The 23,320-nt window shown below is 40.4% G+C and overlaps 1 long non-coding RNA gene across 1 annotated transcript in view; it reads left to right on the top strand.

Annotated features, from left to right (window-relative positions):
* The first annotated feature begins 1,305 nt into the window (after positions 1-1,305).
* The window catches only part of LOC122456139, a 114,612-nt gene continuing 92,597 nt past the window's right edge, over positions 1,306-23,320 (top strand). The window contains exon 1 of the long non-coding RNA XR_006274824.1: positions 1,306-1,488. This is a non-coding gene — a long non-coding RNA (uncharacterized LOC122456139). The remainder of the gene's footprint in view (positions 1,489-23,320) is intronic.

Raw genomic sequence — 23,320 nt, 5'->3', positions numbered from 1 at the left:
AGAAGTGGGATGCAGATTCTTAAGACACAGCTACACTTGCTTTGCAATTAGGGGTTCCCAGGTGTTTCATACACAGGCTAGAAATCCCTTGAGCCTGGGTCCAGCACTTCCCCCAATTCACTCACTCTTTGTTCCTCAGATGTTTCCAGGAGTCATATTGTATGGGGAGTGAAGAACAACAGATGAAGTCAGTTCCTGCCTTATATAGCTTTAGCATAGGGCAGGAACCCTTTGTTTCAAAACTTGGTTCCCAGAGTAGTTTGTGGAAAAATACTGACATCCCAAGATGAAGTCCAGAGATATGTGGTCTGGTCACATGCCCTTGCAGTGTTATAGCAGCCATTGCTTACAGGCTGACCAAAATGCCCACAGGAAAGTCAGCTATTGTCTTTGCTGATGGACTATCAGCCCCATCTGGCTTCTTCTGTACCTGAAAGACTGGCTGTGGATGTTTTCCAGAGTAAGCCCATTTCAAATACAGACCACTAGTCAATATTCATAACTTCAGATACAAAAATTATAAATGCATACAAATAGGATAAACATATTCAGCAAATCATAAATTTTCCAATGACCCCTTATATGACTTGTCTTGTACAAAAGGCATCATAATTATGCCATATGCATATTATTATAACATTACTATGATGAATATGGGGTGTAGTGTCACAAGTAGCTCATTTAGTCTAGTATCCTGTCTCCGACAGTGGGCAGTGCCAATTGCTTTAGAGGAAGGTGTAAGAAATCTTGCAGAAGCCAGTCCTGGAAGAACCTGCCCACAAGGAAAATTGTCTTTAAGCTTCATTAGTTAGAGATTGCCTTGTGTCTTGAAACTTGGAGAGGAGGGGGGCATATACCATCCAAACATTCTTAGGATTGGTTGGGTGGATGTTTAACCCTGATCATTTTAATCTTGGATGTCCTTATCTCTATAAACATTGTGGCAAGGCACCTTCTCCGTCTCACCAGCTTCAGCTGTTTTTAGCCTTGGTGAGACGGGCTTGGGGTAAAACAGTCCCTCTTGGCTGCACAGGGGCAGTCCACTCCTTCTCTCAGACAGTCTTTTAAGTTGGTTTTTGTCCCTTATGGGAGGGAACGCAGCCTCCTCTCCTGGTGAGGCTTGCTATCTTGCTGCTCCTCACCTACTGGCAGCTTGACTTCACCTCCTCCCCCCTCTCCAACAGGGGAGGGTTTAAAAAGGTCTCATGCAGTCCTTAGTTGGAATCAGCTGATCCTAATTGCCATCAGGTAACTCCCTCTCAGCTGATCACTAATTGATCTCTGGTAGCCCCTTCTCAGCTGAACCTGATTGACCTGTAGTCACCCCTCCTCAGTTGACAGGGAGGAGGACTTTTTACCCTTCTGGGACTGTTTTCTACCCCACCCCTGCAACTGTCTGTCTTGAGTTTATCACAACATCCAGTCCAGCTCTTGGTCTCAATGATATCCGATGGTAATGAGTTCCTGAGGCTAGCTGTGCATTGTGAGGTAAACCATTTCCTCTCTCACATTCAACTTTGCCACCTTTCAGTTCACTTTCCCCTCTTTCCTGGAGTATTTTTCTCAGAATTCAAACAGGAACAAGTACATGGAAGATGATCAAGAGAATGGAAGGGTTTGGCTTGTTTAACCTAGCAAAAAGAACGCTGATATGATTGCTCTCTATAAATACATTGGGGGATAAACAATCAGGACGGTGAAGAGCTATTTAAGCTCAAGGACAATGTTGACACAAGCACAAAGGGGAATAAACTAGCCATAAACAAATTCAGGCTGGAAATTTGAAGAAGGTTTCTAACAATCAGAGGGGTGATGTTCCAGAACAGCCTCTCAATAGAAGTTGCGGGGGCAAAAAACTTAATTAGGTTTTAAGAGCTGGACAAATTTGTGTGTGTGATTGTATGAGGGGTTGCTTGTGATGGTAGGGCTGGGAGCAGGGTTCCGTATCATAAGTGTTGCTCTGGTGTTTTGTAGGGGCTGTCCCCCACAATGGGTTGGAAATAAATAAATCAGAACCTTCACAAGTTGTGTATTAGACAAGCCAGAATAGGCAAGCTCTTTTGAGGTGATGTATCAGGAGTAACTCCTCTGAAGTCAATGGAAGCTACACTACTGTAAAAGTGGTCTAAGAGAGATCTGAATTAGGCCCTGTATCTCTTGATAAAGGAATCCTTAATGTGTGCTTATATACCTGGCAATGAATGATTGCCTTATGTATCTGTCCTTTTTAGTCCAGTTTGGCATATGCTAACAGCAATAAATATTATGACTGTAACTTTAAGGATATATCAATATGTTTATCATAAATCCATTTTCTTGTGCTTTAATAACACAGCATTATAATACAAAATTTTAGCTAGAAGCATTCTTTTTAAAGTTTCAATGTCTGACGTATTTTTTCCCAGTTGTAAAAAGAAAACTTGTAGTTGTTTCTATATCTTTTTATTTGTTCATTTGCTTGTCCCTAGTTTCAGATTTAGTTTCATACCCCAGATCCTAACCTCCCAGACAAAGGTTTGATCATATTTTGCATGTAACAATAACCTAAGTCTGTAAAACAACCAATCACTGTAATTGTAGGGAAAAATGCATTATCCTTGGCCCAAACCTATACTCAATTATTTAATGGTAAAACAAAAATCCCTTGACAGTTAATTTGCCTCCATAAGTGGTTCTTCAGTACAATATTATATAATGTAATAGGTTAGGAGAAGAAATGGACAAAAAGTCCCTGTTCAACTGCTAAACAACATGAGGAAAAGGTTGTTAAAAATATTTCACAATGTTGAAGCCTTACTGAAAAGCCTAATGGTTGTCATACGTGTTGTCAGTAACTTTCAAACATTTTCTGAAAAGTCGACAGCTCTGTAAGTCCCCTCCAAGTTAACTGTAGCATTGGAACTTTTCAAATTTCTCAACCCAGTCTGTTACTTGTAGGAAAAGAAAGGTAAAAAAAGCAAGCGCTGTCTCTCTCTCGTTCCACTTTTAACAGAAGCCATCAGCCAGTATCTCTGCAAGCTAGCAGAATCCATGCGATTTGTTTCAGCAAATATCTTGCAGGCCATGCATTATTAAAAAGGACTTGTTCCTTTTTGTTTAGAGTTCATCAGGTCAAGATACATATTTTTCCTATCTTCTGCTTCACTGGAAAAGACAAAATGATTTGAGGGAGAAAAATAAATATTTTCCTTCCCTCACCATTATGCTCTCACTGTAGCAATTGCTGAACTCAAGTGTCTGCAGAGGGGAAATTTAGTCAGTAGCTGTTTTTAAAGAGCAAGATGAAGCCAAAAGATGTTGTTTAAAAATGGATTAGTGGAAACATAGGGATTGTCTATCTAACTTTGGCAATGGAGATCATACAAGTGCCTTAGTATGAGTGTGTCTCAATTTTTAAGGTATTTATCCCGGCAGTCCCCCTGTCTGGCAGGGAAGATCTGCTATCCCCATTTTACAGATGAGAAACTGAGGCACAGAGAGGCTAAGTGATTAGCCTGTGGCAAAGCAGCAAACTGAATCTAGGTCTCTTGAGTTGCAGACTAGTGTTCTAACTACTCAGACCCTCTTTCCTCTGTTGTGCTAGATGAGGTCACTGATCCATCTAGTTCAGAACTCTGTTTCTGAAGACAAAAGAGACAGCAATGCTGTGGTAGGCAGTTATGGAATAACCTGTCCCCAGGAAAAGTGTAGAAGGCAATGCCATCTTTAAAAAAAAATAAATCAAGCCAGATTTTGAACAGTGTAAATTGAGATAGCTCCACTGAAGTCAAAGGAGCTGCCATGATTTACCCCCGCTGAGGATCTGATCCATAGTGTTTATTAGCCCTTCTTCTCAAATTAATACTTTAAAAAAGAAAAGAGAGAGAGAATTCTGCATAAAAAAATCTGTCAAAGTATCCCACATCTCTGCTGTTCACCCCACCATGGACCCACATACCATGTTATGTCAGTGACATTAAATACTGACCCCCCACCACTATTTTTTACCTTCTAAAACTGGTGGTTGTTCTTTTTAAGTTTGGGCTTTTGTTTGTTCATCTAGGACCACAGACTCCATGTTGCTTTCCTCACAGCCAGAGACAGACAAAGGCTGTCATTGTGTAGTACACCCAGCATATCAAGTAACAGAGCCAGTTGTTCTGAAATGAAGACACGGTTAATTATTCAGAATTGTCTTGTCCTTCTACATCTTTTTCTTTCTTTCTTTTGCCAGTTCAAACAAGAAGGCACAACTACCCTGAGCCTCCAGTAGTGAACCGCGGTTAATGAGGCTGACCAATTATTTGCACTTCCCACAGGTGGCTAGGAAAGTCTTGTCTGGAAGTGCACACGTTTTGTTTCTTGTCACTGCAGAAGTTACTTTCTTAACTGTGGGGCTTTGGTGAATCAATTCTTTTGCTTGGGGAAATAGATTAGAAACGTGCCATCAGGTACATTGTGCAATAGAGAGCTACTATTGTATTGGCCTGTCAATCTGCTACATGGAATTGTCCATGGGGCACAACTCATAACACTGGTTCTTAGAGGGGTTAATTTGCTGCTGGTAAATTATCTATTTTTTATTACCTCACATCCTCAGATTGTCAACATCCTCAGCTTATTGCCACAGCTAATTAGACAGGCAAAAGTCTTGTAGTCGAAAGAACCAGTCTGAGCTAAGCACCTGCCAAAAGATCTGTTGTTTTTTTTAGGAACTTGAGTGTCAAAGTGTGAAGGGGCTACAGATTGCATTTAAATGCTCTCAGCATCAATAAGATGATTATACCCCCGAGACAAACTTTCAAAATGTCTCTTAGATGACCACTGAGGGAAGGCAAAATAAAACCCTAATAGATAAAAATCATTGTGCACAATATCAGAGCTAATTATTTTGCTGAACTCCTGGAGAAATTTTGCAGGGGGTGTTGGACTTGTGCTCAGTGTGGCTACTTCTGTTCAGGAGAGTGATGTTTAATTGCCTAGTTGAATGCAGTCTTTTTGGAGAAAATATGGCTTATAATCATAGCAATTCCTGCTACTTTTTGAGGCTGTATATACAATAGATCTGGGCCAATAACTGATTTTTATTTTATTTTTTTGGTTCACTGGTGGTTCCAAAACATTGACAAAAATTCATTTTGTGTCATCCTGAAATCAAAAAGTCAGGAAAAAATTTGAGGCTAAAAAAACATTAGAATACCTGCTCTGGAGCAAGGACATAAATCCCAGTCTCCCACATCCCATGAGTGTCCTAACCACTGGGCTATTGGCTGTTCCCTGGTGGATCTCAGTCTCTCCAGTTGAAGATGTTCTACTTTTATATACAATATATAATTATTTATACAATTATATATTCATTGGAGCAGGGACTAGAACTAGAGTGTCTCCCCTCCCCGGGAGTTACCTAAACACCAAGCTAGAATGTCATTCTGTTTCTGTCCCAACAAATATTTAATTATTTATTCAAAGTAGAATTTTGTATCTTTTTGTATTTCTATCAATGTGCTTAGGAAAACAGAAAATGCAGAAATGTGTGTGAAATTAATAAGAATCATCTTTGGGGGGAATCTCAAGAGACCAACCTTTGGACACAGTAGAAGCCTTTCACTATGTTCAAACTGTTCATTGCCTAGCTGTTGCATGTTTTCTGCTGTACTTCTGCACAGTCCCCTAGTATTATTTATATGAATTACAGAAATGCCCAGAGATCTCTCTGCCAATTGTGGCTGGTGCTATACAGACAGACACTGTGAAAGGTAGCCCTTGGCCTGAACAGCTTCCTGTCTAAATAGTCAAAACAGACAAAAGATGGGAGGGGAACCAGAAAGGTGCTGGGATGTGCCCAGGATTACATAGTAAATTGGTAGTGGAGCTGAGATTAGAACCCAGGTCTCTTGCCTCCCGGTGACTGCCTTAGCCACTAGACCATGCCACCTCTCAGTACTGTAGTAAATCCTTATGTTTTCTGTATTAATCTCCAATGTTTATTTATCTTCATATGTTCCTTGTTCTTTGAAAAGAAGTAATAATGTTGCTCTTCAGGTTTCTACATTCAGTGTTAATGCACACAAATTCTTCTATTCCTCTAAAGTTATGAAAACTGACAGGTATGTTTCCTTGACTTTTTTCATGGTTTCCATTTTAATCCAGGATATGAGCAACAAATTTAGTTACACATGGTGCATTTAGTTTAAAATATTCTGTTCCATTAGTTAAGGAAGTGTGTTCAGATTGCTGTGTTTGGAAACTACCCCGAATCATATCTGTACATAGTGATAAAACACGCACACAAACACAGCCACAACAACAACTGCATTAGAAATTGACAATTGAGTTGCAGACAGGATTTAAAATACAGAGCACCTATAAAATATACACCAACTTCTCTTCATTGCTTGAGCTCTGAATTGTTGTGTTTAAAAAATAATGGGTGGCGAGGGGTATTGAAGGGTTGTCCTGCCAACAAGTTTTAAAAAAAAACCCACCCTGGCATGCACAACAGATACGTTTTTCTTCGTTCTATCCATGTATGCACAATGTGCTCAGCCATTTAATGGTGTCGTCATCAGCCAGGTGGAGAGCTGGTAGCCTGTCATCAAAACAAGTTTGTGGGTACTCGGCAATGACATAGTCTGAAGATGACCGCAGCTGCATCACAGTGTGACTTTACGCCCCATAGTCTTCATAGAAATATTGTTATGATATGAATGTGCCATAACTAAGATATGTTTTATGCAAGATGGGTCATGTGAGGTATCATTGGAAAGGTTATGATTTACTGAATGTGATTATCCAGTTTGTATGCATGTATCATTTCTGTATCTGAAGGTCAGAATATTGACCATGTAACAATTACAATTGTGTATATACTTGGAGAACGTCCACCAGACAGTATGAAATAAACCTGGATGGGCCATTAGGAAGGACAATAGGACTTGGAAGATACGAATCTCCCTCCTTCCTGAGACGTTTCCTGGGATGCTGCTTTGACACTGCAGGGTCATGTGATCATATCACCTGGTACAGGATACCATCTTGAAATGCTGGTACTTTTCCACAGGAAGGGAGTGGGGTCAAAACTGGGAAACAAAGGATTCCAGCCATATGCAAATCCTATTTAAGGCTGGGGAGTGAATTAATCTGGGCCTCTCTCCACTGCCTCCCCACCTAAGAAGGAAGACTGCTGAAAATATCTGAAGAAACAAAGGAACTAAGATGTGGGAGGCAGGGGCTGAGCCCGGGTAAGAAAGGTCAGCCTGAAAAGAGTATAAATGGAGATTTAAGCTGCAAGCCGTACAATTTACCTTCAAGAAACTCTGCAACCTGCATAAAACAACATTTAGGATGAGAAATTATTATTTGTAGCCTCATTTGCACGTTTTGTTTTATTTGCTCAGTAAACTGTTTTGTTCTGTTTGCTATCCCTTATAATCACTTAACATTTACCTTTTGTAGTTAATAAACTTGTTTTTGTTTACTCTAAAACCCAGTTTGTGCAATTCATAACAGGGGCGGGGGAGCTGTGCATATCTTCCTCCACGTTGAGGGAGGAAGCGAATTTCATGAGCTTATGCTGTATAGATATAATTTGGGGTTTACACATCAGAGGGTGTGTGCACAGGAGTTCTGGGCAATTCCCCTAGCTGAGTCCTCCCACACAGAGCTGATTGCAGACTCAGTGTAATTCTACAGCTGGGTGTGTCCCTACTTGGGTGTGTGTGCTGGAAGGGGGCTTGAGAGCCTGTCTCAGAAGCACAGAGTAAGAGGAACCCCAGGCTGTTGTTCATTCTATAATAATTCCCAAGTGTTTAACCAATGTGGTTTATACAGTAGGTTCTAAAACAAACTGATCATAGAGCAGAGCATATTGCCCTCGTGATAGCTACAGAAGTCTGGTATCATAACACATTTTTGGTATAAAAATATGTTGCATTCTTCCTAGTGCTGGTCAGGAATTTTCCACAGGAAAATTTCAATTTTGCTAAAACATTTTCAGGTTACTACCGGGAAAATCTAAATGAAATACTTAGTTTCAGGTGGCTTGAATCCAAATCAGAATATTTCATTTTGTTAACCTGACCCAAAATGTTTCAGTTTGAGTCAGCTGAACACTAAACTCTGTTTCCTTGCTGTGGTGCATTGCATTATGAGAGTTTTAGTGCAGACTCCATTTTCCCTTATGGCCAGGTCACAAGGGAGAACTATGACTCCCGTAATGCAATGCAGACTCCTCTCTGACCAAACTGTGTGGTGCATCATTGGAGTCACATGGGTGCATCATGTGCAATTTAGTTGGGCCAAGGAACCCGGGCTGTAGGGGAAAAAAGGGGCATCAGTTTCCAGAACTACAACTCCCATAAGGCAATGTGCCATAAAAGGGAAATACAGTTTAATGTTGAACAACTGATTCAAAATTAAGCATTTTCAGTCAGTTCAACAAACCAAATCAAAGCATTTTGATTTTAGAAATGTTGGAATTACAAAGGTAATGTAATATGTTAAAGTTAACACTCGAATATAATTAATATTTCTGTTCAAGTTCAACCCCTGTATTTTATTATGTTTTTTACTCAAAACAATTAAATCTAAGTAATTGCTTTCTCTGGGGTCATAAGCGCAATAGGATCAGGATCAATTCCTATTGACTTTAATCAACTATCCAAAGCAGAGCAGACCGACGCATGTTCATTTTCATCATCTGAGTCAGATGCCACCAGCAGAAAGTTAATTTTCTTTTTTGGTGGTTCGGGTTCTGTAGTTTTCACATAAGAGTGTTGCTCTTTTAAGACATCTGAAATCATTCTCCACCCCTTGTCCCTCTCAGGTTTTGGAAGGCACTTCAGATTCTTAAACCTTGGGTTGAGTGCTGTATCTATCCTTAGAAAGCTCACATTCGTACCTTCTTTGCATTTTATCAAATCTGCTGTGAAAGTGTTCTTAAAATGAACATGTGCTGGGTCATCGTCCGAGATTGCTGTAACATGAAATATATGGCAGAATGTGGGTAAAACAGAACAGGAGACATACAATTCTCCCCCCAGGAATTCAGTCACAAATTTAATTAATGCATTATTTTTTTAACAAGCATCATCAACATGGAAGCATGTGCTCTGGAATGATGGCCGAAGCATGAAGAGACATACCAATGTTGCATGTGCTCTGGAATGATGGCCGAAGCATGAAAGGACATACCAATGTTTTTAGCATATCTGACGTGTAAAAATCTTGCAACGCCAGCTAGAAAAGTGCCATGCAAATGCCTATTCTCACTTTCAGGTGACACTGTAAATAAGAAGCAGTCAGCAGTATCTCCCATATATGTAAACAAACTTGTTTGTCTTAGCAATTGGCTGAACAAGAAGTAGGACTGAGACTTGTAGGCTCAACATTTTTATATTGTTTTTGAGTGCAGTTATGTAACAAAAAAACTATATTTGTAAGTTACACTTTCACAATTAAGAGATTGCTTGTATGAAGCTACCATGCTTGTATGAGGTGAATTGAAAAATACTATTTCTTTTGTCATTTTTACAGTGCAAATATTGGTAATCAAAAATAATAATATAAAGTGATCACTGTACACTTTGTATTCTGTGTTGTAATTGAAATCAATATATTTGAAAATGTAGAAAAACGTCCAAAAATATTTAATAAATTTCAATTGGTATTCTATTGTTTAATGGTGTGATTAATTACAATGAATTTTTTAATCGCAATACTTTTTTTTTAGTTAATCACGTAAGTTAACTGTGATTAATTGATAGTCCTAGTTTTTTCATATTAAGTTTGTACCATGATAGCTTTCTGGATTTGAAAATGTCTGATACTGCAATGGATAAGATGGAGTATGGCTTACTCAATTAAAGTAGGGGATGTATCATCGGCTCACACCAAATATTGTTGATTTTGAATTAGTTGAGCAAAAGATTCTCAGAAGACTGAAAATACTAAGGAAAAAATTGGCAGACTTTTTCTAATTAAAAACTGGATGATAAATTTTTCTTGGTTCTTAATCTAGCCATAGAATGTCTTTCTATCGATTTCACGACATATTTAAAAATAAGGTCCAAATCCAAATTATTTAGTGTTAGAAAAAATCCACTCCACCCTGTCAATAGCTTTCTGAGCAATAAGACTTAAGATAGCATTTTCTTACTTATTATTAGAATCCTCAATTGTTTTATTATATGAATATTGTTTAAAAAGCTCTTCCTGCTACAAAGGCAGTATGAACTGAATGCACAGTTATCTGTGCACTTTTGAAAATCCCAACCTATACTTTCCACCAGTGATAACACCACTTGGAAGCTTTTCTACAATTCCCTACCATAGACATGACTTGTGTTTTTCTCTTCCGTCTTAATCAGCAGTCATCATGCTTTCCACAAATATGCTGCTTTTTCTCTGAGCCTTTACTCTAGGCTCTAACACAATCGCTACATGTTGATTTTTAATGGCTCACAACTGTAGTTAGGAAAAATGGAATGAAAGGCATGTGTGTGTGTGAGAGAGAGAGCAGTGTTGCCATATAGATTAGCATTTAAAGAAACAATAAACAATAACACAAAAGTGAATCAAGATTGGTCCAAAGGCCCAGAGCTTCTGAAGTACTCTCTTATCTCTGATATTAACAAAGTTGAAAGAAGTTCAGCAGTGCTTTTATGGCAGCACAACTTGGAAAGAGAACGAGTGATTTAGGAATGGCATGAGAGCCAAACAATCTAGTCTTTAACAGACCAAAGTTCTTTGTGGTGGCTGCACAGCATAAGAGACTCCTTTCTGAGGTACTCAGTGACATCTGTCTTCTCAATAAGAAGAATTTGGGGGGGGGGGGGAACAGGCTTTTTAATTATTTTTCCTGAGGACTAAATTGCCAGCTTGAAAAGAGATTATTTAGCTGCTGTAGAGTCATCTAAAAAAAGTTAAAATGTGATAGAGTTAAGGCAAATGCTTTGCAACATTATGTGGCTGTGAATGATATCAATGAATATGAATCACATGTAGTCTTGTGTGAATTGGGGCATTCAATATTGTCTCATAATTTTTTTAAATGAGGTTGGATTTTAAAAAGAGGAAAGCTTGTGGATTTTTTTCAATTTTTTTTTCAAATTAAGTACCAAAAGACCAATTAATTGCTGTTGGACATGGATTCAAGTTGCAAAACTGGACAAAACTCTGTAAAACCAACAGTTACAGCAGAACAGGCACTGAAAAAAGAGACATTCCTGATTTTCAGTATCACACACTATCCTCATTCATTATATAGACTGTCAACACATGTATTGTGATTAACACAGAGGTGGTTAGCAGCAGGGTATTTGTAGTGGGCAAGAAGTACTTCATGTTTTTGGCAGGGGAGAGGGGAATTGTGGAATATAAGTCAGTGACCTAAAGTTTTAAAAAGTGACTAGTGATTTGCAATGTCTCCAATTTTGGGGTACACAAATTGAAGCACCTTTGAGACGCTTGGGGTAAAATCCAGACCCCATGGAATTTTACCATTGATTTCAGTAGGACTAGGATTTTTAGAAGTGCTGAGCATTTCTTTTGGAAATAGTACTTGGGAGAAGTTGGTGGTAAAATTATTATTTATCTGTATTAGAGTCTAGACTGAGTTCCCACCTGGAGCTAATCAAAAAAAAAAGGAGGGTGAAGTATGAAAAATTCAAAATGTGGATTTTTTTCCACTTTGCAGAATTCTAAATGAAACCATTTTTTCCAAAAAATATGAATTTTTAATTGAATTTTCAAAATTTCAAATTTTTATCTTTCTGTGTCTCTTTTGGGGAGTGCGTGCACACAATAAAATGAATGATGTCCAGGATATGTTTCTCTATTTTTTGTTACTCTGGATATTTTGTAAACATCTCCAACTTTGGAAAGTTGCAGTTGGAAGGGTAAGAGTTAGTTGCATTTCCCCTTCTAACTTTTCCAAAGTTGGGGGAGCTTTGAAAAATCCATAATAGGAAAAATAAAATAAAGAACAAAAGAAGATAAAAACATGGGGAAAATCTAGGCATTCATTCATTCATTTATTCTATTTCATTAAATAGCAAAAGGGAAAGAAGGGGAACTTCATTTACACTGAAAATTTTGATCACACACAAAAAAGCCTCAAAAAACCAACGCCCACAAAAGCTTGTCATACTTTTTTTTTAAACAAAACCAGATTTTTTTTTTCAAATGAAAAGTTTGCAGAAAACATCTTGACCAGCTTCAGCCCCAACCAAGATTAGGGCCCTGTCCGTGTGTTTATGCTAGGCACTGTACAAATACCTAGCAAGAGTCAGTGTTTCTCTTGGAAACCATACCATCAAAATGGAGAAATGAAGCAAAGGATCTTGGAGAAACAGAAGCGAACAGAGGTGAAAGGCTTGTTGAAATTCACACAGTAACTCAGTGGAAGAGCTGGGAATTTGATCAAATCTTCTGACTGTCAACATAGTACTACATCACAGACCTAGCAAAAATATTTCACAGAGCTGGCAGAGCCTGGTTCTTTTTATGATGGTCAACTGTTAGCACACAGTTTGCAAAGGTTGATTTTTATTTTTAAATGGTGACTACTACTGTTAGATCAGTAAACAGAACACTTAAGAAAGAAATAGATTCCTGTTTGGACAGACGGTATTTAATTGTTTGTGCGAAATTGTCTCAATGCATATAAGACAGGCAGATAAAGAGCTTTCCTATGAATTTATCAAATCAGATGCAGTTTTTAAAGGCAGAGATTTATACAGTGGTTCCGGGTGTACTTCCACCTTTCCTGGCAGAGGGGTAATGTCATTTTGCAAATCCTGGTGTTGGCAGAGGAACTCACTCAGCTTTTCGGTTCTCCTACCCTAGAAATTCGTTCCTTGTCTGACAAGACGTGAGGCAGCACGTCCATAATCCATAGCTCCTACTTAGTAGAGCTTTGCTTTGCATGGATTTAAATAAAGGTATTTGCAGGTCCCTGATGTATTTTTCTAAATTTTGGTTTTATCCTTAATACATTCTCTATATCTCCAGGCTCTGATCAGTTTGTTTTTTTTTAAGGGAATACGTCAATGATTCCACGTTTTCATCTGCAGCAAAGCATGCTTTTATCAATGTATTACTCTATTTTCTCCTGGAAGTCAACTTTGAGCAGGGATGTAAAATAAAAATGGGTCAATTTTAATTAAAGTGATGAATTGGAAATTACTCTTAAACTCGCCTGTAAAGCCCTGTACACTCCTGAAATGGGTCACTCTGATAGCTGCCCTAGCAAAGTCTGAAATAGTTTATTTGTAATTAACTGGAATTAGTTTCTAAATCATATCCACAGTTAATCAAATCCAAGAAGCTGTGTCCAGTGCTCTTGTGTGGTCTGCATCTGAAAGGAGGTGCACTCACTGCTCACGGGCAATGAGGAGGTCAAGAGGAAGGCTAACTTGAACTGTCATTCCTGTGAATCAAAGTGTAAGCTGATGTCCTCTGAGCACAGGTGTAGATGGGTTGGGCTAGTTCCTCTTTCAGTGGATATAAGAATTAAAGCCTTATTTAAAGGTCCAGTGCTTTTCCTCTCCTTTGTGATTAGTGAATGTAGTGCTGTTGAAAGGCACTTGGATGCCAGACAAGATATCAAAGTCCTCCCTCCATGCATAGCACAGGTTCAGCACAGGTGATGGCACTGTAACCTTCTCCGTATGGGCCAGCCTATATTCCTCAACAGTGACTTTGGGGGTGTAGTGGGTTGTGGTGGTCCTTCTGCCTCACTACGTAGTTGTGTGTCACCCACCCACCCTGTGTGGGAAATTAGCAGGGCAACACATAGCTTGTGGCTCTGGCCTTCAATCAGGGCAGCATAGCAAACAGTTATGGCTCCAGCCCTTAGTTCTGGTGGAACAGTAAGAAGTCTATGTCTCTGGTTGTACTCAGGGATGAGCAGCGAACACCATTAGGAGCCCAAGCCCCTTGTCAGGGCGGGGCAGTAAGAGTCTCTGGCTCAGGTCTGTATTCAGGGTCGAGCAACAAGAGGGTCAGACATCCTAACTCCGGTGGATGGCCAACAAACGCAGGCTTCTTGGCCTAGAGGGGGGATCTGACACCCTGGGGGAGGGCGGGGGAGGGTCACAGGGGTAGGGGGACACAGGTCCATCCAATTCCTGTGTCCCAGCCCAGGGCCCTGACAGTGGCAGAGTGGTCTGCCATTGGGTCAGCGGGGAATCCAGCCATAACACGCTGACCAGATCTCTGGTAACAAATACAGCTGGGTTGGCTGTCCCTGGGTCACTTTTACCTACCACTCAGGATGTATCTGGATCCATAGGGGGTCATCAGGGTAGAAGGCCTGTGGCAGTCCTGGCAACTCCTCCGTGGCTTGGTCAGCGGGTGGCTCCAGTAACTCTGGCCAGTCCTCAGCTCCATGATTGTCTCACAACTCGGGAGAACACAGGAGGCATCTGGCTCCTTCAGCAGCTGCCGCCCAGCTGAGCTCCAGGACCCACCTTTTATACTTCCTGTTCTGTCCATTGTTCCAAGCTCTGCTGCTGACCCGCTGTATGATCTTGGGCAAGTCATTTGCTCTGTATTTGTGCCTAGCACAGTAAGGCCCTACTCTCAGCCCTGGTCTACACTACAAAGTTAGGTCAACGTAAGGCAGAATACGTTGCTCTAATTCTGTAAACATCTACACTAAAATGTAGCTCCCACCCATGTGATTCGCCCACTACATGAACTTAATAACTCCACCTCTGAGAGGCATAGTGCTTCGATCACTGTAGTAAAGCTCAACATGGTGTCAGACATTGTGTTGCTTATATTGACTTTTGCTGCCTTTCAGAAGCCATCCACCGTGCCCCACACTGAATCAGTGCAAGTGCTCCTGGTGAGGATGTGCACCAGTGACACACACAGTGTAGTGTGGACTGCAAAAGTGATTTAATTACTATGGTGGCTGCACATCGATGTAACTTAGGTCAACTTAATTTTGTAGTGTAGACTTGCCCTCATTTGGGTCCTCTAGGCACTGCTGTAATATACAAGATGATGATCCGTCTTCTAAGAATACCAACATGTCTGTGAAGCTGTCCATTGTGATTGGTTTTGTGTTTGTCTGTAGAAACTAGACTGAGACCCATCATCTTGTTCGACGTATCCCTACAGATTGCAGCTATGAATCCACTTGTGACTAACAAAGGTGAATTATCGGTATCGCTTTATAAGTAAACAGCAGAATACATTAGGGATGGAGTGTGACTCGATGAGGGTGGCTTCACTAGTATCTAGAGGCAGATTTCATGGCTGCTCATTAATTTCATTACTAGAGAGTAATAGAGACATCTGAGAGGGCACATAGCCTTCAAATATGCTGAGGGCCATCAAAAAGAGGATGGTGATCAATTGTTCTCCCTGTCCACTGAAGGTAGAACAAGAAGTAATGGCTTAATCTGCAGCAAGTGAGATTTCTGTTAGACATTAGGAAAAACTTTTGAACTATAAGTTTTCTATAACTATAACTTTTTAACTAGTTAAGCAGTAGAATAGGCTACCTGTCAGGCTGTGGACTCCCTGTGTTTGGAGGTTTTTAAAAACAGGTTAGACAAATACCTGTCAAGGATGGTCTAAGTATACTTAATCCTGCCTCTGTGCAGGGGTGACCTCTTCAAGTCCCTTCCAGCCCTATGATTCTATTGTGTTTCTCTCTGCCACTACCAGCTATTCTAAAATGGGGCTGTATCTCAGTAAACTAGCTCATTTGTGTTTTTAAGTGACAGATGTCATAGATAAGCATGGCTGCTTGATTCACCTCTGCTTGTGCACCCTTTACATGTTATCTGTATTCTTTAAAATGGGCTGAGCTCACAAAATTGACTGTATAAATAATAAGTTTCCCAGATCCGAAAAAGAGCAGTGTAAGCTCTACAGCTTGTTTCTTTCACCAAAAGAGGCTGGTCCTTTAAAAGATATTACCTCACCCACATTGTCTGTATAAATAGCATCATGCTTGGCTGTGTTTAGAGCCTGGCAATAACTTCCAGTTAGATTTTTTTCAGTCTACAGGTAGAAAGATTTTTGTTTGTTTTCCCTCTGCAAACTCAACTTGGGGTCCAAATCTTTCTGACTCACAAACATCACCACCAGTAATAGAAGTTTCCTGAAAGAGGCATATCTTAATGGTTTAGCACCCTTAACATGCAAATGTAATTATCTTCATCTCGGTCATTCTTGGGAGCTGAAATTCCTATGGCCTTTTTGGGAATCTCAGTGGGACAAGCATGGGTGAGAAAAAGCAAGAATGGTACTTCCCTGCAGGTACAATTTCAAGGGCCCAAATTAGTCCTAGTTTTAAATGTCTCCAGCTCTGAGGATTTTTACCCTTCTCTTTGCAAATTTTCCAACAGATTTATAGATTCCACCATTACTAGTGTTATCTGCTGTTCAGTCTATGTTTTCCTTTTTCTTTACTCCATCCCTTTCTTCTCATTAGTTCTCCCCTACTAGACTTCTCCAAAGGGAACAATTTAGGGTAACAGAACTCCATTGTTCCTCCAGATGAGCTCTTGCAGCTGGGAAATGATTCCAAATATTCTAATATCTGTGCTAATGCTCAGGAGGTGTTTAGAGGTTATTAGCGAAGGGCCTGCTGCTCCCATTTTCTTGGATAATAAGAGGAAATGATGTCACACACACACCCTTTGCCATGTATTGTTGTGGGTTGTTTTATTGCAAAATATCAATAAAGTGTTTTTAAATGTAGCACTTGATCTAAGAATATCATTCTTATTGACCATATAAAGCCCTGAGAGAGTCTCATAATTCTGCTTTGTTTTTAAATAAGTATTAGTTGTCCCTCCACTAATAACTAACTGATCACACTCAGTCTTAATCTCCCACCTTGTGAAATCACAATGATTTTTTGTTTGATCCTCAGCTAGTGTAATAAATAACCCTCCATTTTATTTCAGCATGTTCTGGGATTTGGAAAGCAGGTTTTGCTTTGCTTTCTCTAGACACTAGCCCCGATGTCTGTATTTCATTCTCTGGTTACTATAATGTGTCCTGAAGTGCATTTCCTTATTTCTGAGAACTTTGGAAGGTGCTGTTGAAATATAAAATACCTTGCTCATCCCTGCATTAATTTCAAGAATATTACACCTAAGGTACGTTAAGCTACGTTGTGGCCCTATGCCCAGTAACAGCATTTTGGATATTTGCCCCCTCCAGGGCAATAGAGGGCTTTTCTGACAATATTTGACTAGCTGGTTAGATTCTGATATTAATGACTCTCTGTATGTAAGCAAAACGGAGTAAGTGTGATAGAGGGTGCAGGTGTTTAGAATTAGATCAACATTTTCCAAAATGCCTTGTGAATTTTGGATGCCCAGCTTGAGATGCTGGGAGGGGCCTGATTGTTAAAAAGTGCTGAGTACCCCTCCTCTGAAAATCAGACCCCTTTAAGTTATTTCAGCTAGGACTCTCAAAATCACTTACTTTGGAAAATCTTGACTTTTTTTCCTCTTTAGCACCCCCTTACTTAACACTGTTTTATTTGCTGTCCCATATCAGACCATTCATTGCCAAGTCCAGTATCCTGCCTAGCAATGGACCTCATGTCTCAGAGGAATGTGAAAACACCCGATAATGCATGTGTGCTACTATAGAGGACAGGAAGTTTCTTCCTGGATCCATTCATCAAATCAGGTCATCCAGCCAATGCACTTCTCCTTTGCTTCCACATTCACTGAACAGCATCTTGGAATTCCATTGTTTTCAGTGGAACAATAGTTTCAAATGAGGGTGATGTTTGCCACTAAGGAGGTAGGACTGAACTAGCAAATAAGTCTGATTGCTATTGGTCCACTTTTGGAGACACATCCAATTTCCCAGTTCTATTGACTTGAAAGAGTGACCAATCTCCTTCTCCTTGGCTGTACATAGCATTGATCTGTTAATCTATTTAACTTTAATCCAGAAGAACTGGGACTCTGTTAACCAGGACTGGCTGTAATACCCTGCTTTACATAATGTCCATTAGTAGCATAGCTTAGGATGTTAATATTTCTGTCATTTCAAAGGGTCTTTTCAAACTGTTTTCTCTCAGTTATTTACAGCAGCTTCCAGTCATCCATTGTTTTAAAGTATTTCATATGCTCTTGCTTGAAATCTATAGAGTGAATTCTACGTTTGCCTGTAGATATTGAAACCCACACATCACAGCAGTGTACCAATAAAATGAGATCCAGCAGGTGGAACATTACTAATCTTTGTTTTGCCGTCTAAGCTGAATGAAGTGCCAAATGTAAACAAACACTGCGGAAAAGGAAACTGGATTCTTAACATTCTGAGTGCTGTTAATCTGATGACCTGACCCAGCAAATGCGTAACAATATGCCTCATATTTTTCATGTGAGAAGATTGATTAGGATCAATGGGAGTAAAGTGAAACACGTGCTTAAGTATTTGCAGCATTAGGCCCTCATCTATCTGTCTACCTTGGTGTTTATATGGCCCTAGCACCATAGTATCTGAGCACTTGACAATCTTTAACGTATTTATTGTCATAATATCCTTCTGAGATAGGGAAGTGATGATGTTCCCACTTTACAGACGGGGAACTGAAGCCCGGAGAAGCTACATCCCAAAATCACACAGGATGTCTGTGATGGAGCAAGGAATTGAGGACAGGTCAATCAAGTCCTAAAGAAGTTCCCTAACCACTGGTCCATCTTGCCACCTATACTGCTTCTGTGACTCAGGCTTTAATAACCTGTGTGTTTTTATCTTGACTATGTTACCTTCAATAGAACTTTTAGAAGGGGCAAGGTTAATGAGCGATGATGCGTTAGTCTGCACATCACTAACCCTGATGACTATAGGAAGTGCTAGCTCATAAGAGTTGAGTTATGAAATATGTGAACATTTATCTAGTGCTGTGGATGGGAAAACTTGGAATCTTAATTATAAACATCCCTGGAGAGAGGGAAAGAAAGGGTGTCTATACACAGAATTCTGATGCTGTGTTGACCAGAGGTCAAAGCTAAAGTGATTTCTTCACCAGTTGCTTGTGCTCCAACAAATGGCTAACCTCAGGACCATGACAAAAAATTTCCATGCCTGTAAAATCCATGACGCATTTTTTTCTCTTCTCAAACTTTTTCCTGAAAATGAAAGGTTGGAGAACTGCATGATAATTCCCAAACCAAAATCGGTTAGTTCTGCAGTGCTCTACTCATTCAACTCATTATGGCAGTTCACAATTCTGCCGTGGAGCCACAGTGATCCAAAAAAGCTTCCAAAGCAGGAGCTGTTCCAAACAATATGAAAGTTCAGGCACGAATTATGAACTGATGCAGATTACAGGCTGTTTCCTCTGGTCTGTGTGAGCTGAGATTTGAGAGAGAAACAAAAAGAGAAGTATGAATCAGATGGAATCCCCAAAAATGATTTAAAGGACTTATTTTTCCTTGGGCAGAGAGGGTGGGTTTATACAAAGTGGACTTAATGGACGATGTGTTATATGTAACCCATCATTGAGGAAGATGAGATAGGCCTGTCCTGCACGGCTCATAATTAAAGTTAGGATATCTGAGCACACAAGTTTAGTGGGGAAATGTGTCTTTGGCTGAGTGTCTATTAGAGCTGGTCAGAAAATTGCAGATGGAACACTTTCCCATTGGAAAGGGGGTTTTGTTGAAAACTTGCACTGGAAAAGATCAATTTTGGCAGAATTCTGTGTTGGTAAAATCTACCGAAATAAGAACGTGCCAGGATTCAAGATCTGCAGTCTTGAAATCTTGGCCTCACTCCTTTCAAACCTGCAATGTTAGACACATGCACTCTATTAGAAAGATTTTATTTATTGTTTAGCAACCCCTTTGAGGGAATGAATATATAGTGTGTGCATTCTGTGGCTATACACACTAGAGTATGTTGTGTACAGTTCAGCAGAAAGTAAATGAGCTAGTCTGTCCCTGCAATGGGGCCTTTGTACAAATAAGGAGATCATTGCAAGGACCCTAATGGAGAAACAGCAGAAAAGACAAAAGGAAATGGATCTATTAGAGGGCTATGGAAGGAAAGGGAGCCACGTTTCTGTTAAAGACTTACAAGAATGAAAGGCAAGGTCTTATAGGCATTAAAAAGGGAGCTGTGTCCATGTCTGGAAGAGATCAGAATGGGAGCAGTTTATCCAGTCTGATACCTACCCAGCAGCATCAAGATTTGCAGGGGGTAGGGAAGAAGGTATGTGAATATTTTTATTCATTCATATTTATTCCAAAGTAGCCTACCCAGCCCCAAGAAAGAGAGCTGCTTGAAGAAGAGCGTGAGATCTCAGTGCCGGATCTCAACGGAAAAAACCCACTGACCTCCACTCAAAACCTCACACATCATGGTGGGACTTGCTCGGGAGAGATAACCTGCACCAGACGAGTGGCAGCACTGATTGCTAGGGAGCTACCAATAGCCTTTTGCGAGCTGTTGGAAGTGTTTTGCCGGTTTCATCTGGATTGCTTTACACTCCTGCAAGAGAGCAGACTTACTGAGAGACACAGCTGGAGGGCTGCGTCCCGGATTTTGAAACTGATCTACACATATGCCATTGTCCCGGGAAGGATATCCAAGATAAGAAGCACCCATCCTTGCCCCAGCGGGGTGTTAGAGCGGTATAACCTGTAACCAGAGGTGCTTTTTCCCCACTTCCCCAGTACCTTTAACTCATTTCTGCCTGTTCTCTCATAAAATGGACACTTCCTGAGCAGTAGTTTAAGGTGGAAGCTCTGGTTTGCGCGAAGTTCTCTCAGCTCCGTGTGTTTGGGAAGCTTTTATTGTCCAGGGCAGGCTTTCAGTGTGCTGATCTTAATCCCACAGTCCCCTCAAGAGTACTAAAGCTGCCTGTCTGATTTCCATCAAAGATTGGGATTCTAGGGCTTGGATTCCCTGCATAATATATTTTGTTCCAGCACAGCCCTTCAGCGTATCGCAAACACATTTGGAAATAATTTGAATTATGCATTCCCTTTGGGACCCAGAATCTTTTGTTTAAAACATTCATGTTTTCCTTTCTTATACCTTATTGTGACTGAAGGATTCCCCCCCTCCTCCCCCATACGTTTCAGAGCTGGGAACACTAATTTGACACTGTATTGTGCAATGATCAATTAATGCACTTTGGTGGGGGGCAAGGGACCGCAATGCAATGGACTTTGGCGATTGATGGGGTGAAATAGGAGCTTTTATTTTCCTTTGTAATAAACTGTACATTCTACAATGTAAAAAACCCACCAGAAACAAGTTACCTAATTATAGACTCGATATGTGATGTGTAGGTGCCACCATCTGGACATACTGTTTATTAGCAACTAGAATATAAAGGCTAAAACAGGTAGGAGATTCAGGCTTTTGCCAGACTGTCAAACAGGACTTGTCACAATTAATAAAGGGCTATTTTATCTGAAAAAGACATGTGTGTTGGGTGTTTGGAGATGATAAACAACAGGTAGTAACAGTGTTAGTCTTCTATGGTTTAGTTCCTCACTCTAGACTGCTGGAACCAAATCCTAGGCTCCTTGAAGTCAGGACCAGAATTTAACCCCAGAGCTTCAACTCAGCGAGCTAAACAGCTGATTGGTGTGGTGGAAACATCTCTTTAGATTATAGATTCTCATAATGGCTTGGGTATATGAAGCTCAGAGTTTTTCCTCCCACTTTTGGTTGGATACTTGAATAAGGTTACAGCATGTGCTTAGGTTTTCTGAGTGGTTTGGGTGGAAATCTAGGCTATCTTTGCACAAGCAAGTCCAGCTTCAATGGCACATGTTCAGGAGAGATGTGTATTGCAGTGCACTGTGATACCAGCATGTGAACATCACATGTTGTGCTGTGAAGGAGCGGGCCCAATCTTTCTCCGGGCAGCCAACTCAGAAGAAGCCTTTGTTTCAAAAGCCCGTCTCCCTCCAGCACCTCATAATGCATTCCAGGGAACAGCAATCAAATACAGGATTATCTAACTTTGTGCACAACAGCCAGACCCATTCTTCTTCGGAATCGCAAATCTTTGTTATCATCCCCTTCCCAGGGATTTCCCCACACTCCCCCTGAATTTCCCCTACCTCCCCTCTCCCTCCCCCCCCCACCCTGGCCCCATTTTGTGAACTAGTTACATGCAGTGTTGCCTGTTTAGTGATTGTTTGGAAATGTGAATTGAAATTGAAATATTAACACACTTTAAAAGCATATACAGTATATGATAAAATACATGTATCTGAAAAAGTATAATAGATTTGAAAAGTATAAACATAGACTAGCTTCCTTATACAGCTGTTGTTTTTTATGATCATGCCAGTGCATTCATTTCGATGATGTTGGCCAACCTAATAATTTCAAATTATGATTTGTAAGCAAAGTCTAAATGAGCTCTCCCTGACAGCTAGTGATGGGCTGGGGGGAAAGGCTGCAGGACCAGATTGTTTTACATTCACACCTAATCTACCTAGGTATCTAGCAAACAGAGCTGCATTTCCCAAGTGATAGATTTTATCTGGGATTGGGTTACAAATCACTTGAATGTGGGGGGTAGGGGGTAATGAAATGTTGTTGTTCTTATTGTATGAGTAAAGGGCAGTAGAACTATACTTAGCCTGTGTTGATTGAGAGCATCAAGAAAGAGGGTAGGGACAGGTGTTTTGCTTGATGGTCTGCTTGAGTCACAAGTACTATTTGACCTGCCCCTCTCCACTGCTTAAAGATAGAGCTGATTAGGCTTCATAGATATTTTTTTGTTTTGTTAAGTGACCACTACAGCTGAAATCAGGTCTAAGTGCTTAGTTCTGCTGTGGGACAGTGTTTCTGTGGAAGAGATGGCCCAGACTGCACTAGCAGCGAGGTTCCCCCACTGAGAGCTCAGCTGAAATCACTGAGAGCTGGGTGGAGCCTCAAGAGACTAACTCACAGAGGTCACAGTGGCAGGTGGCAGCAGAAGCTAATGGTGCAGGGCCATTGGAAACAGAGCAATGAAGTGAACAGTGGCACAATGAACAACAGTAGCCAGAGCGAACAGTGAGCAGCTGGAGGAATGAGCAAGGTGTCTTTTTGCCCCCCACCTGGAAGGTGAACTCATGTGAAAGCACCTCTGAACTCTGAGTCTCCACTGACCAAGGACAAGTGAGTGGTGGTGTGTTAATTAGGCTGTTAAGAATGCTGAAGACACAAAATAGTTCATGTGAACAAACATGGCTGTGGCATCATACTTTCTATTTAAGCAAGAGATACCACACACTACAAACTGGAGGCCAATGTTAAGTGCATTGTCACTTGTTCATCCTGAAGTTGAACACTGATTCTGAACAAGTCCAGCAAATGCTCATTATCTTTCTGC

This window comes from Dermochelys coriacea, chromosome 10 (genome assembly GCF_009764565.3).
Source record: "Dermochelys coriacea isolate rDerCor1 chromosome 10, rDerCor1.pri.v4, whole genome shotgun sequence".
Lineage (NCBI taxonomy): Eukaryota > Metazoa > Chordata > Testudines > Dermochelyidae > Dermochelys > Dermochelys coriacea.
The sequence above is the reverse complement of the archived record's forward strand: the minus strand, read 5'-3'. Positions and strand labels throughout refer to the sequence as shown.